Source organism: Salmo salar, unplaced genomic scaffold (assembly GCF_965601325.2).
Source record: "Salmo salar unplaced genomic scaffold, fSalSal1 ptg000836l, whole genome shotgun sequence".
In the NCBI taxonomy this organism is placed as follows: domain Eukaryota; kingdom Metazoa; phylum Chordata; class Actinopteri; order Salmoniformes; family Salmonidae; genus Salmo; species Salmo salar.
The window spans coordinates 189903-201917 of record NW_027675515.1 but is presented as its reverse complement, the minus strand read 5'-3'; the positions used below and the strand labels follow the sequence as shown (position 1 = coordinate 201917).

At 39.9% G+C, this 12015-nt stretch overlaps 1 long non-coding RNA gene across 2 annotated transcripts; it reads right to left on the bottom strand.

The window, feature by feature from the left end:
- Positions 1–1199: 1199 nt before the first annotated feature.
- Positions 1200–10161, bottom strand: LOC145877284 (uncharacterized). 2 transcript variants are annotated; one of them, XR_014391635.1, is made up of 4 exons: positions 9954–10161; positions 1772–1891; positions 1461–1602; positions 1200–1324 (listed from the first exon to the last, which is right to left on the bottom strand). It is a non-coding gene; the product is annotated as an uncharacterized LOC145877284 (long non-coding RNA). The 2 variants fall into 2 exon arrangements; XR_014391634.1 differs by having other exon boundaries at positions 1461–1891.
- Positions 10162–12015: the final 1854 nt, after the last annotated feature.

Below are 12015 nucleotides of genomic sequence, written 5' to 3'. Positions count from 1 at the left end.
TTCATTATGATATAGGATCTTTTTATTTTTATTATTTCACCTTTATTGTTACCAGGTAGGCCAGTTGAGAACAAGTCCTTTATTTAACTAGGTAGGCCAGTTGAGAACAAGTTCTCATTTACAACTGCGACCTGGCCAAGAATAAAGCAAAGCAGTGCGACAGAAACAACAACACAGAGTTACATGGAATAAACAAGCGTACAGTCAACCCAAAAGAAAAAAGAAAGTCTATATACAGTGTGTGGAAATGGAGTGAGGAGGGTAAGGCAATAAATAGGCCGTAGTAGCAAAGTAATGACAATTTAGCAGATTAACACTGGAGTGATAGATGAGCAGATGATGATGTGTAAGTAGTGATACTGGTGTGCAGAAGAGCAGAAAAGTAAATAAAAACAATATGGGGATGAGGTAGGTAGATTGGATGGGCTATTTACAGATGGGCTGTGTACAGCTGCAGCGATCGGTTAGCTGCTCAGATAGCTGATGTTTAAAGTTAGTGAGGGAGCAATAAGTCTCCGGCTTCAGCGATTTTTGCAATTCGTTCCAGTCACTGGCAGCAGAAAACTGGAAGGAAAGGCGGCCAATGGAGGTGTTGGCTTTGGGGATGACCAGTGAGATGTACCTGCTGGAGCGCGTGCTACGGTTGGGTGTTGTTATCGTGACCAGTGAGCTGAGATAAGGCGGAGCTTTACCTAGCATAGACTTGTAGATGACCTGGAGCCAGTGGGTCTGGCGACGAATATTTAGCGAGGGCCAGCCGACTAAAACGACCTGGGTTGCAATCATGAAAAAAAACTACCCGGCCTTCATGGTTTGACATTGAGAACATTGGGAGAGATGAGAGCTGACGTTTTAGTAAATGTGCAGATTACGTATCTCAGTCACAGACAAGAAGCTCAATTAAGACATTATCTTCACCACTGGAACTGGGGACAACAGGACCACAGGTCAAATAATACAGCTCAACACTTCCACACTACCACAGTGAGTAGAATCAGGCTTCTGAACACAGAAAACTTGCAGAATTATTAATGATGAATTGTATTAGACGTTATTAGACATTTCTGTTGTTGAGGAGGATGGGAGACCCACAGAGACGTCAAAATGTGTTTCTAAAATTGTCAAAGAGTAATTATTTTAACCTAAAGCATTTAATAAAGACACTTATAGTACAATATTATGGGGAATAGGAATGAGAGGGCTACTTACACCATTTTGGGAAGGGATCACAGCAGTGATTGAATGAGGGTATGAGGCATGAGTTGAGGTGTTCAGAGGCTTGACCAGTGCAGGACAGGATTGGGAAGACAATAACACAAAAACACTACACAGTGAGACAAAAGAGCTAAGAATGAGTTAGTCCAAGCAAGGAGTAAAATCATAGACGTGTAATAATGTGATTGTGTTTGTGATTGACTCTACATAAAGTAATGAGAGAAAATTGACAGGGGTTCCCTCACAGTGCTTGGAGAGGAAACATTCAATGTGCCAGTGGATGAGTGGGCCACATGAGACGTGGCTTCCAGTTCATGTGAGGAGGTAGTTGACAATGGTAGTGGAGTGGTCATCGCTTGTTAAATCATGGAACAGGAGAGGACTCAGCTGGAAATACAAACAGCAGATACGTTCCCTTGAAGCTGAGCCATCGTAGGTTTGAACAACAAGTTTGTCCATGAAGATAAACACGGAATTCAAATCTCGCCCACTTGGCAAATCAAGGTAGCCCAAGAAACTTTTTCTGAATAAAGCCCTGATCATCCACATACAGTACCTGACGATAACTGAGAACGGCAAGCAGACTGGTGGCAACCATAGGTCCCAGAGTGGGGGGGGGGCAATAATTTTGCCCTGGGGCCCAGAGCCCAGGCGCCGTGACTTCAGAAATCCACTCCTTCAACATGCAGACAAAGAAGTTCTAAAAGCTACCAGTAAATTTCGTCCAAACAAGTCAAATAATGTGTCTATATCATCCTCAGGTTGTCTAAAATGTAAATAAACTATAATATTTCATACGGAAAGTACTGTGTTCAATAGGAATGACAAATACGCAAGTGTGCACCCTCTCCATCGCGCACAAAAACACTGATGTGACCCAAGCAGTCAGCTCACTGAAAGTGTAAATATTTATTTATTTTTAAAAATAGAAGCCTCAAAACCATGAATAAATACTGTTGACATCTAGTGGAAGCTATTATGAATTGCAATCTGGGTGACGGACATAGGAGTTTTCAATAGCTTTACAAACTATGAGCCTGTGATTTTATTTATTTATTTTCTGGTCGGATTTTCTTCTGGTTTTCGCCTGCCATATCTGTTCTGTTATACTCACAGACATTATTTGAACAATTTTGGAAACGTCAGAGTGTTTTCTTTCCAAATCTACCAATTCTATGCATAGCTTCTGGGCCTGAGTAACAGGCATTTTACTTTGGGCTCGCAAGAATCTCTGAACTTCCGAAAACTGCCCCCTAGCCCTAAGACGTTTTAACGGTCCTCACACTGTTCATGCTCTCATTTCATAGACGCGTACTGCTCACCTGTTCATCTCGTAATGAATAATGTGGAAATTGAGCAAGTTGAGGTGACTAAACTGCTTGGAGTAACCCTGGATTGTAAACTGCCATGGTCAAAACATATTGATACGACAGTAGCTAAGATGGGGAGAAGTCTGTCCATAATAAAGCCCTGCTCTACCTTCTTAACCTGTTATGGCTAGGGGGCAGTATTTTCACGGCTGGATAAAAAACATATCTGATTTAATCTGGTTACTACTCCTGCCCATTAACTAGAATATGCATATAATTATTGTCTTTGGATAGAAAACACTCCAAAGTTTCTAAAACTGTTTGAATGGTGTCTGTGAGTATAACAGAACTCAAATGGCAGGTCAAAACCTGAGAGATTCCTTTACAGGAAGTGGCCTGTCTGACCATTTCTTGAACTTCTTTTCCATCTCTATCTTTTACTAAGGATCTCTGCTCTAACGTGACACTTCCTACGTCGTCCATAGGCGCTCAGAGCCCGGGAAAAAACAGAATGTCGTCATCCCAGCCCCAGGCTGAAACACATTATCGCCTTTCTCAAGTGGCCGATCAAGGGACTGTGGGTTTAGGCGCGTGACCTGGCCGCCCCCGTCTTTGTGATTTTTCCTCTGTTTGCCGAAAAGGAGATTCCCGGTCGGAATATTATCGCTTTTTTACGAGATAAATTGCATAAAAATAGATTTTAAACAGCGGTTGACATGCTTCGAAGTACGGTAATGGAATATTTAGACATTTTTTGTCACGAATTGCGCCATGCGCGCAACCCTGATTTACCATTTCGGATAGTGTCTGGGACGCACGAACAAAACGCCGCTATTCGGATATAACGATGGATTATTTTGGACCAAACCAACATTTGTTATTGAAGTAGCAGTCCTGGGAGTGCATTCTGACGAAGACAACAAAAGGTAATCAAAGTTTTATGATAGTAAATCTGATTTTGGTGAAGGCTAAACTTGCCGGGTGTCTAAATAGCTAGCCCGTGATGGCTGGGCTATGTACTTAGAATATTGCAAAAAGTGCTTTCACCAAAAAGCTATTTTAAAATCGGACATATCGAGTGCATAGAGGAGTTCTGTATCTATAATTCTTAAAATAATTGTTATGCTTTTTGTGAACGTTTATCGTGAGTAATTTAGTAAAATGTTAGCAAATTCCTCCGGAAGTTTGTATGCTAGTTCTGAACGTCACATGCTAATGTAAAAAGCTGTTTTTTGATATAAATATGAACTTGATTGAACAAAACATGCATGTATTGTATAACATAATGTCCTAGGTGTGTCATCTGATGAAGATCATCAAAGGTTAGTGCTGCATTTAGCTGTCTTCTGGGTTTTTGTGACATTATATGCTATCTTGAAAAATGGGTGTCTGATTATTTCTGGCTTGGTACTCTGCTGACATAATCTAATGTTTTGCTTTCGCTGTAAAGCCTTTTTGAAATCGGACAGTGTGGTTAGATAAAGGAGAGTCTTATCTTTAAAATGCTGTGAAATAGTCATATGTTTGAAAAATTGAAGTTTTTGTATTTTTGAGGAATTTGTAATTCGCGCCACGCCTATCATTGGATATTGGAGCAGGTGTTCCGCTAGCGGAACGTCTAGATGTAAGAGGTTAACCTAAGTCTACCGTTATTACGCTTATTCTGGCTAAATATAATAATAATATTATGGCAATTTCACAACCTTGTTGTGTTAAATTCCTTACACTGCTTCCAACCACAGATAAACGTAGCTTTATAATGTATAAAAATACCACTACTGGTCAAAAGATATTCAAATAACATAATCAGATCAAATTCACTAATCTGAACTACTCCACAAAGAAAAATTATTGTACCCTTATCGTCATTCTGTCTTCTCATTGGTTCAAATTACCAATGTGTCTAAGAACTTTAAACTCCATCATCATTATCAATTATACAAATTTCCTTAAAACCAATATTACAAATGACCTTAAATTCATCATCCAAATGGCCCTCCCATGAGGCTGATCAGACCACAAAGGGGTGCCATGAAAGAGGTCAAAAGTCATACCACCCTTTCAAAATGGTGTTTCTTATTATATTAGACAAATTAAAGAAAAACCATCAGACATTTTATACATGTTGGATCCCAGGTTCCCAGACATTCCCTTATCACATATTTAATTAAAACTCAGAAAATAAAACTTCAACGATTCCATGTGTGTGTATAACCAAAAAGTTCACTACAAACAAAACCTAATAATGATGATAATTTCACTGTACTTCAAATCTATGAACCTCCCCTTCTTAACCTCTATGGGCTAGGTGGGACGCTAGCGTGCCACCCGTGGTGCACTCCATCAACAGCAGGTGCATTTCAAGAGCGGCACATTTGAATCCAAATAAATGTCAAAATTCAAATTTTTCAAACATACAACTATTTTACACCCTTTGAAAGATAAACATCTCCTTAATCTAACCACGTTTTACGATTTCAAAAAGGTTTTACGGCGAAAGCATAAATTTAGAGTATGTTAGGACAGTACATTTACAATAGTTGTGTGTAATGTTTTGTCAATTCAAAGACAGGGTCACCAAAACCATAAAACCAGCTAAAATGATGCACTAACCTTTTACAATCTCCATCAGATGACACTCCTAGGACATTATGTTAGACAATGCATGCATTTTTAGTTCTATCAAGTTCATATTTATATCCAAAAACAGCGTTTTACTATGGCATTGATGTTGAGGAAATCGTTTCCCTCCAATAACCGGCAGTCAAGTCAGCGTCACAAATTAAATAATTAAAATTAGAAAACATTGGTAAAATATTATATTGTCATTTAAAGAATTATAGATTTACATCTCTTGAACGCAATCAACTTGCCAGATTTAAAAATAACCTTACTGGGAAATCACACTTTGCAATAATCTGAGCACTGCGCCCAGAAAAATACGCGTTGCGATACAGACTAGACGTCATGTTGGGGAGATCTAAAATCAAAAATACTATGTAAATAATCCATTACCTTTGATTCTCTTCATCAGATGTCACTTCCAGGTATCACAGGTCCATAACGAATGTAGTTTTGTTCAAAAAAGCTCATCATTTATGTCCAAAAATCTCCGTCTTGTTAGCACATGATCTAAGCCAGCCGGACTTCTCGTCATGAACGAGGGGAAAAAATATATTTACGTTCGTTCAAACATGTCAAACGTTGTATAGCATAAATCATTAGGGCCTTTTTTAACCAGAACATGAATAATATTCAAGGTGGACGAATGCATACTCTTTTATAACGTATTGGAACGAGGGTACCCAACATGAACTCGCGCGCCAGGTGTCTAATGGGACATCATCGTTCCATGGCTCTTGTTCGGTCAGATCTCCCTCCAGAAGACTCAAAACACTTTGTAAAGGCTGGTGACATCTAGTGGAAGCAATAGGAAGTGCCAAAATATTCCTCAGCCCCTGTGTTTTTCAATGGGATAGGTTTAAAGGTAATACAACACATCAGGTATCCACTTCCTGTCAGAAAATGTCTCAGGGTTTTGCCTGCCAAATGAGTTCTGTTATACTCACAGACACCATTCAAACAGTTTTAGAAAATTTAGGGTGTTTTCTATCCATATGTAATAAGTATATGCATATTCTAGTTACTGGGTAGGAGTGGTAACCAGATTAAATCGGGTATGTTTTTTATCCAGCCGTGTCAATACTGCCCCCTATCCTAAACAGGTTAACTAAACAATCTAAAAAATATATAACCTCTACTCCAACAACGTTCTGCCTTTCCTCTATCGTAAGAGTAAAACCAACTTCTCAACTTTCTCTTCTCTTTCGACTTCACAATTATGAAATGTCCAAGACTTAACCTCTTGGGGCTAGGTGGGACGCTAGCGTGCCACCTGTGGTGCACTCCATCAACAGCAGGTGCATTTCAAGAGCGGCAAATTTGAATCCAAATAAATGTCAAAATTCAAATTTTTCAAAAATACAACTATGTTACACCATTTGAAAGATAAACATCTCCTTAATCTAACCACGTTTTACGATTTCAAAAAGGTTTTACGGCGAAAGCATAAATTTAGAGTATGTTAGGACAGTACATTTACAAGAGTTGTGTGTAATGTTTTGTCAAGTCAAAGACAGGGTCACCAAAACCATAAAACCAGCTAAAATGATACACTAACCTTTTACAATCTCCATCAGATGACACTCCTAGGACATTATGTTAGACAATGCATGCATTTTTAGTTCTATCAAGTTCATATTTATATACAAAAACAGCGTTTTACTATGGCATTGATGTTGAGGAAATCGTTTCCCTCCAATAACCGGCAGTCAAGTCAGCGTCAGAAATTAAATAATTAAAATTAGAAAACATTGTTAAAATATTATATTGTCATTTAAAGAATTATAGATTTACATCTTTTGAACGCAATCAACTTGCCAGATTTAAAAATAACCTTACTGGGAAATCACACTTTGCAATAATCTGAGCACTGTGCCCAGAAAAATACGCGTTGCGATACAGACTAGACGTCATGTTGGGGAGATCTAAAATCGAAAATACTATGTAAATAATCCATTACCTTTGATTCTCTTCATCAGATGTCACTTCCAGGTATCACAGGTCCATAACGAATGTAGTTTTGTTCAAAAAAGCTCATCATTTATGTCCAAAAATCTCCGTCTCGTTAGCACATGATGTAAGCCAGCCGGACTTCTCGTCATGAACGAGGGGAAAAAATATATTTCCGTTCGTTCAAACATGTCAAACGTTGTATAGCATAAATCATTAGGGCCTTTTTTAACCAGAACATGAATAATATTCAAGGTGGACGAATGCATAGCCTTTTATAACGTATTGGAACGAGGGTACCCAACATGAAGTAGCGCGCCAGGTGTCTAATGGGACATCACCGTTCCATGGCTCTTGTTCGGTCAGATCTCCCTCCAGAAGACTCAAAACACTTTGTAAAGGCTGGTGACATCTAGTGGAAGCAATAGGAAGTGCCAAAATATTCCTAAACCCCTGTGTCTTTCAATGGGATAGCTTTAAAGTCAATACAACACATCAGGTATCCACTTCCTGTCAGAAAATGTCTCAGGGTTTTGCCTGCCAAATGAGTTCTGTTATACTCACAGACACCATTCAAACAGTTTTGGAAACTTTAGAGTGTTTTCTATCCATATATAATAAGTATATGCATATTCTAGTTACTGGGTAGGATTAGTAACCAGATTAAATCGGGTACATTTTTTTTATCCAGACGTGCAAATGCTGCCCCCTAGACCCAACAGGTTAAAAGTAACATGTAAATTGCCAAACCAACTTTTCAACTTTCTTAGTAACTTCCTTTTTCTTTTCACCCTCTGCTCTCTTCCTCGTTGTTTCTGTCTCTTTTTCCCCTTCTCAGAATTTAGGAATAATTACTATTGTGACTTTTGATAAGTTATTAGGTCTCACACATACACAAGTTACTTTTAACTGGTCAGTAAACCTATCTCAAACGGACATAATTTTTTCGCTGCTGATATCCTTCTTCAACTTTCTCTCTCTCTTTCTCTAGACTTGCCTTCTCACCTTCTTCTCCAGGCTTCAGACAGCCACACCCTGGCTATGTCTAACCCTCGACCTGCTGTTTCCCTGTCTTGTCCCCACATACCTTATGTATCTTTCTTATCATTAGTCCCGACTTTTCTATGTCCAAACTTCCATCAAATTCATACTTCCTTCTCCACATTAAACTGAAATAAATATTTATTTTATAACATTTAACTCCATATACTGCTCATCTCCAGTTAATTCCTGCACCTCCTTTGAGGGTTTGCCACCCATGGTTATTCAATAACTATTTATTATTAGGCTGCACAATCTATGCGTGTGTTTCTATAATCTGTTATTATCTTAAATCTATGTATATATACTTTTACTCTGTTTCCATTTAAACCTTCTATGTGTATCACAATCTATGTGTTTATCACTCCTCTCTGTGTGGGTGCTCACACTCTATGCACACGATCTCTGTGTATGTGCTTTTCACAATCTATGTGTGTGTGCTTCCTCCTTCCATAGAATAGTCAGACCAATTTTTGCGCCCTGTTAGATCTCGACTACCCTCCCCGCTAATATACTCTAGATCAGTTATCCTTTAGATCTAAGCGCATTAGCTTGCCTAATGTATATCGACCAGTTTAACCTTTAGGTCTCAACATTAGATAGTTTACATTGGTAGTGGCCACAGATACCTAGGGTCATCACGGACCCCCCCACACCTTGCCTAGGATGGCTCTACACCCAATTCCTCTCTTCCAATTGCATAGAATACTACCTATATCAGGGTTCTCCACACAATATTCTAAAGACAGGTCACCAGGTTAGTATGCCCCAACGGATATTTTGGCGTTTAACACCTAGACTACACTAACTCCCTTATCCACTACATGCAATCATACAGGTATTATTCCCCCAAATCCGCGTAAATAAAGATTTACTGACCTTTGTCTTGTAGGCTGGGAAAGGCAATGTAGGTTGGATTCCGTCACCGTCCCTGTCGACCTTAGATATTTACCGGCCTGATATGGAACCCCAATTTCAGGGGACAGGACAATTTACGAGTCAATCACCCGCCCGTACACGGTTTTCGGCGTGTTACCTTAGGAAGACAGGGACAGATGTTGGAATCCGGCTCGAAGGACCAAATTGTCATGGGAATTCTGTTCCCAATGTTCATAAACCGAACTTCAATTAAACTACTCAGTCTGCCCCCCAGAGGGTGTAAGATTCTGGTTGGATGAAGCAGACGGAGAGCCAGCCTACAATTGGTCAGAATGTTTATTTATGAGAGCTCTGAATATCATACAATGTACACAGCCTTTTATACCTGACATTTGGTCATACCATATGTCATACCCCTTACAAATGCCCCTCCTCTTCTTTAACACTGTCAATGCTTATTTACAAGTCTTCTCCATCTCATACATTGCTTATCATATCCTGCCCCATGTTACATAATCTACTGCAAGCCTAAAGGTTTCTCCCCTCCCTGGGTGGGGAGACCTTCTTCCTGTTATCAGTTTCACAGTGGTCACAAGTTGTCTGCTGTCTGGTTGCTTACATTGCTAAATCATTAAGCTTCAACTTTTCCGACACACACACATTAGTACATTCATCTTATAATCACTCGGTTATACCTTTTCAGGGTGAAATCCTTTAGTCAAACCTTTAATCATATTATTTCCACTACAATCCACCCTATTGGCTAAATATTTCACATACACTATAACACATCTAATTTTATTGGATTCAGAAATGTCACACAAAATCAAACTAAATCAAAAAAAACAAATACATGTATTTCATTACATACTTATCAATGACTGTTCTAAGCCTATGTCCAGTCATAACTCTTCGGATTAGGATTTTTGCTATGACCTTCATTTAGAGAAACAGTCTTCCTAAACATTAAAGATGGTCTCGTCTAACATGGGCTCCTCGTAATTGAATGAATCCTCCACCAGGCTCGGCGTTAGGTATTTGTCATCCCACTGGTCTGAACTTGGAATCGGTCCGTATCTCACCATCTGCTCCGTCATCGATCTCTCCAGAGCCCTGGAAATGAGACCTCTCGCACAAGGGACCAAACAACAACCACATAATATCAACACAGTCATACAGGTGAAAGCAGCCCACAACACAGTGATTACAACCTTTTTCCATTTTCCGAACGTACTATCAAACCATCCCGTGAGTGCCGTGTCCACCCCGGAATATTCTGCTAACTCCTGAGCTAAATTGTTTAGACCGGCCAGGGCCTTGGTCACTGATCCATCTGGAGCTGTGTTCTCAGGAATGAAAGTACAGCATTCAGATCCGAACATCACACACACACCACCCTTTTCAGCCAGAAGCATATCCGAAGCTATTCTATTCTGCAATACCATCAAAGTGGTCACAGCTGTCTGTTCTGCTAACCCTTTAATTGCCTTTCTGGTATAGTTGATGAAACGCTGTTGGTTATAATAAATGTAATTTATCCAATCCAGATTTTTATTGAGAGTCGACCACCAAAAAAGACTTGATACCAATCCAGCCCATATCTGATTCCTAGCTTTAAACTCATCAGGCACCCCCCTTGGAACCCCAATCCTATCAATGTAAATTATATCATCAAAGGACCCTGACGGAGCACTCCTCCCCTCTCTTTCACCTGGCACTAGGTCTTTGTGTTGTATAAGGGTGAAGGGCATGCCTAACTGTACCAATGCACAAATACCAGTCCAATTTGCAGGCAGGTTTGGCCACAGCTTCATACCTCCACACAACCACCAGACATTCGCTCTCTGCCTTTTTATCTTACTAAAGTCCTCGGAACTCAACCACCCAGTCAGGTCCCTCATTGTCTCGTCAGTTGTAACATTCTCTGTCCTATTGCATGTTCTTACTTCCCCTACGTTCCATCCGTGTGTGTTGTGTCGAGCCACACAATAATAGTCTCCTCCTGCGACTGTGAAAGGGGGAAGTCTGGATCTAATGGGCGCATAGGATACAGATAATGCAGATCAGTGCAACTGTCTGGCTTCCTTGCCTTCATGAACAGCTTTACCATTCAGGCCATTCCCCTTGGTAAATTAATTCCATCGAGTAGAAAGGGGATGGTTGTCAACTGAAGTTTGGCTGTTGCGCAGGCATAACCTTCTTCTTTAGCTACTGATCTAGCTGTATACTGAATCCATTCCAGCCATAGGTTGGAATCCCCAAACCAAGTCTCCACCTCAATCACTTCCTTAAGATCTTTTGTCTGAACTATCCTCACCGGTCCTTGGCTCTGGATGACTACACGGGTAATGTCCGTTTTATCAGGGGTACTACTGGTATTCTGGCTGGCGGTAGAACTATCTCCTGTCCTAACCTCTACTACTCGGAATGGTACTGCAGTGTCGACTATGATCTGGTCAAGGCCAACATACCCTAACCCTAAATCCTCTTTCTTTATGCTTTTAATGGTCATTCCTATCTTCAAGCAATACTTCCCTTGCTCTGGATTACAGTCAAAAACCCTGGCCTTCATTATACTCCATCTGTTTCTATATATATATCTATATCCCAACTACCCTAATCGTGTCCACCCAGTAAGTTGGGACCGCTTCTTCCCATTTAATATACTTATCTATTATAAAAAAATGTTTTTTTTAAGTAGTTTGTTATCCAATAGGCTACAAAGTTTTTCCGAACCTGCTATACTATCCCCCTGTTGACACATGGCTCTGCCCTTGTGTCAATCTTGCCGCATTTCTAAACAATGACTTAGGTAGTATTGGTAACTTATCATGATACCAAATACCGTCCTTATATAAATTGCTCCTAACTTCTCCCATTTTGAAATCCCTTTCACTGGTGCTCTAGACTGACAATTTTAATATAGCTTTGTCTATGTTTACTTCCAATTTTAAGAACTGCTGTGTCGACGGCTGCGGTTTAAGACCTGCCTTTTTCG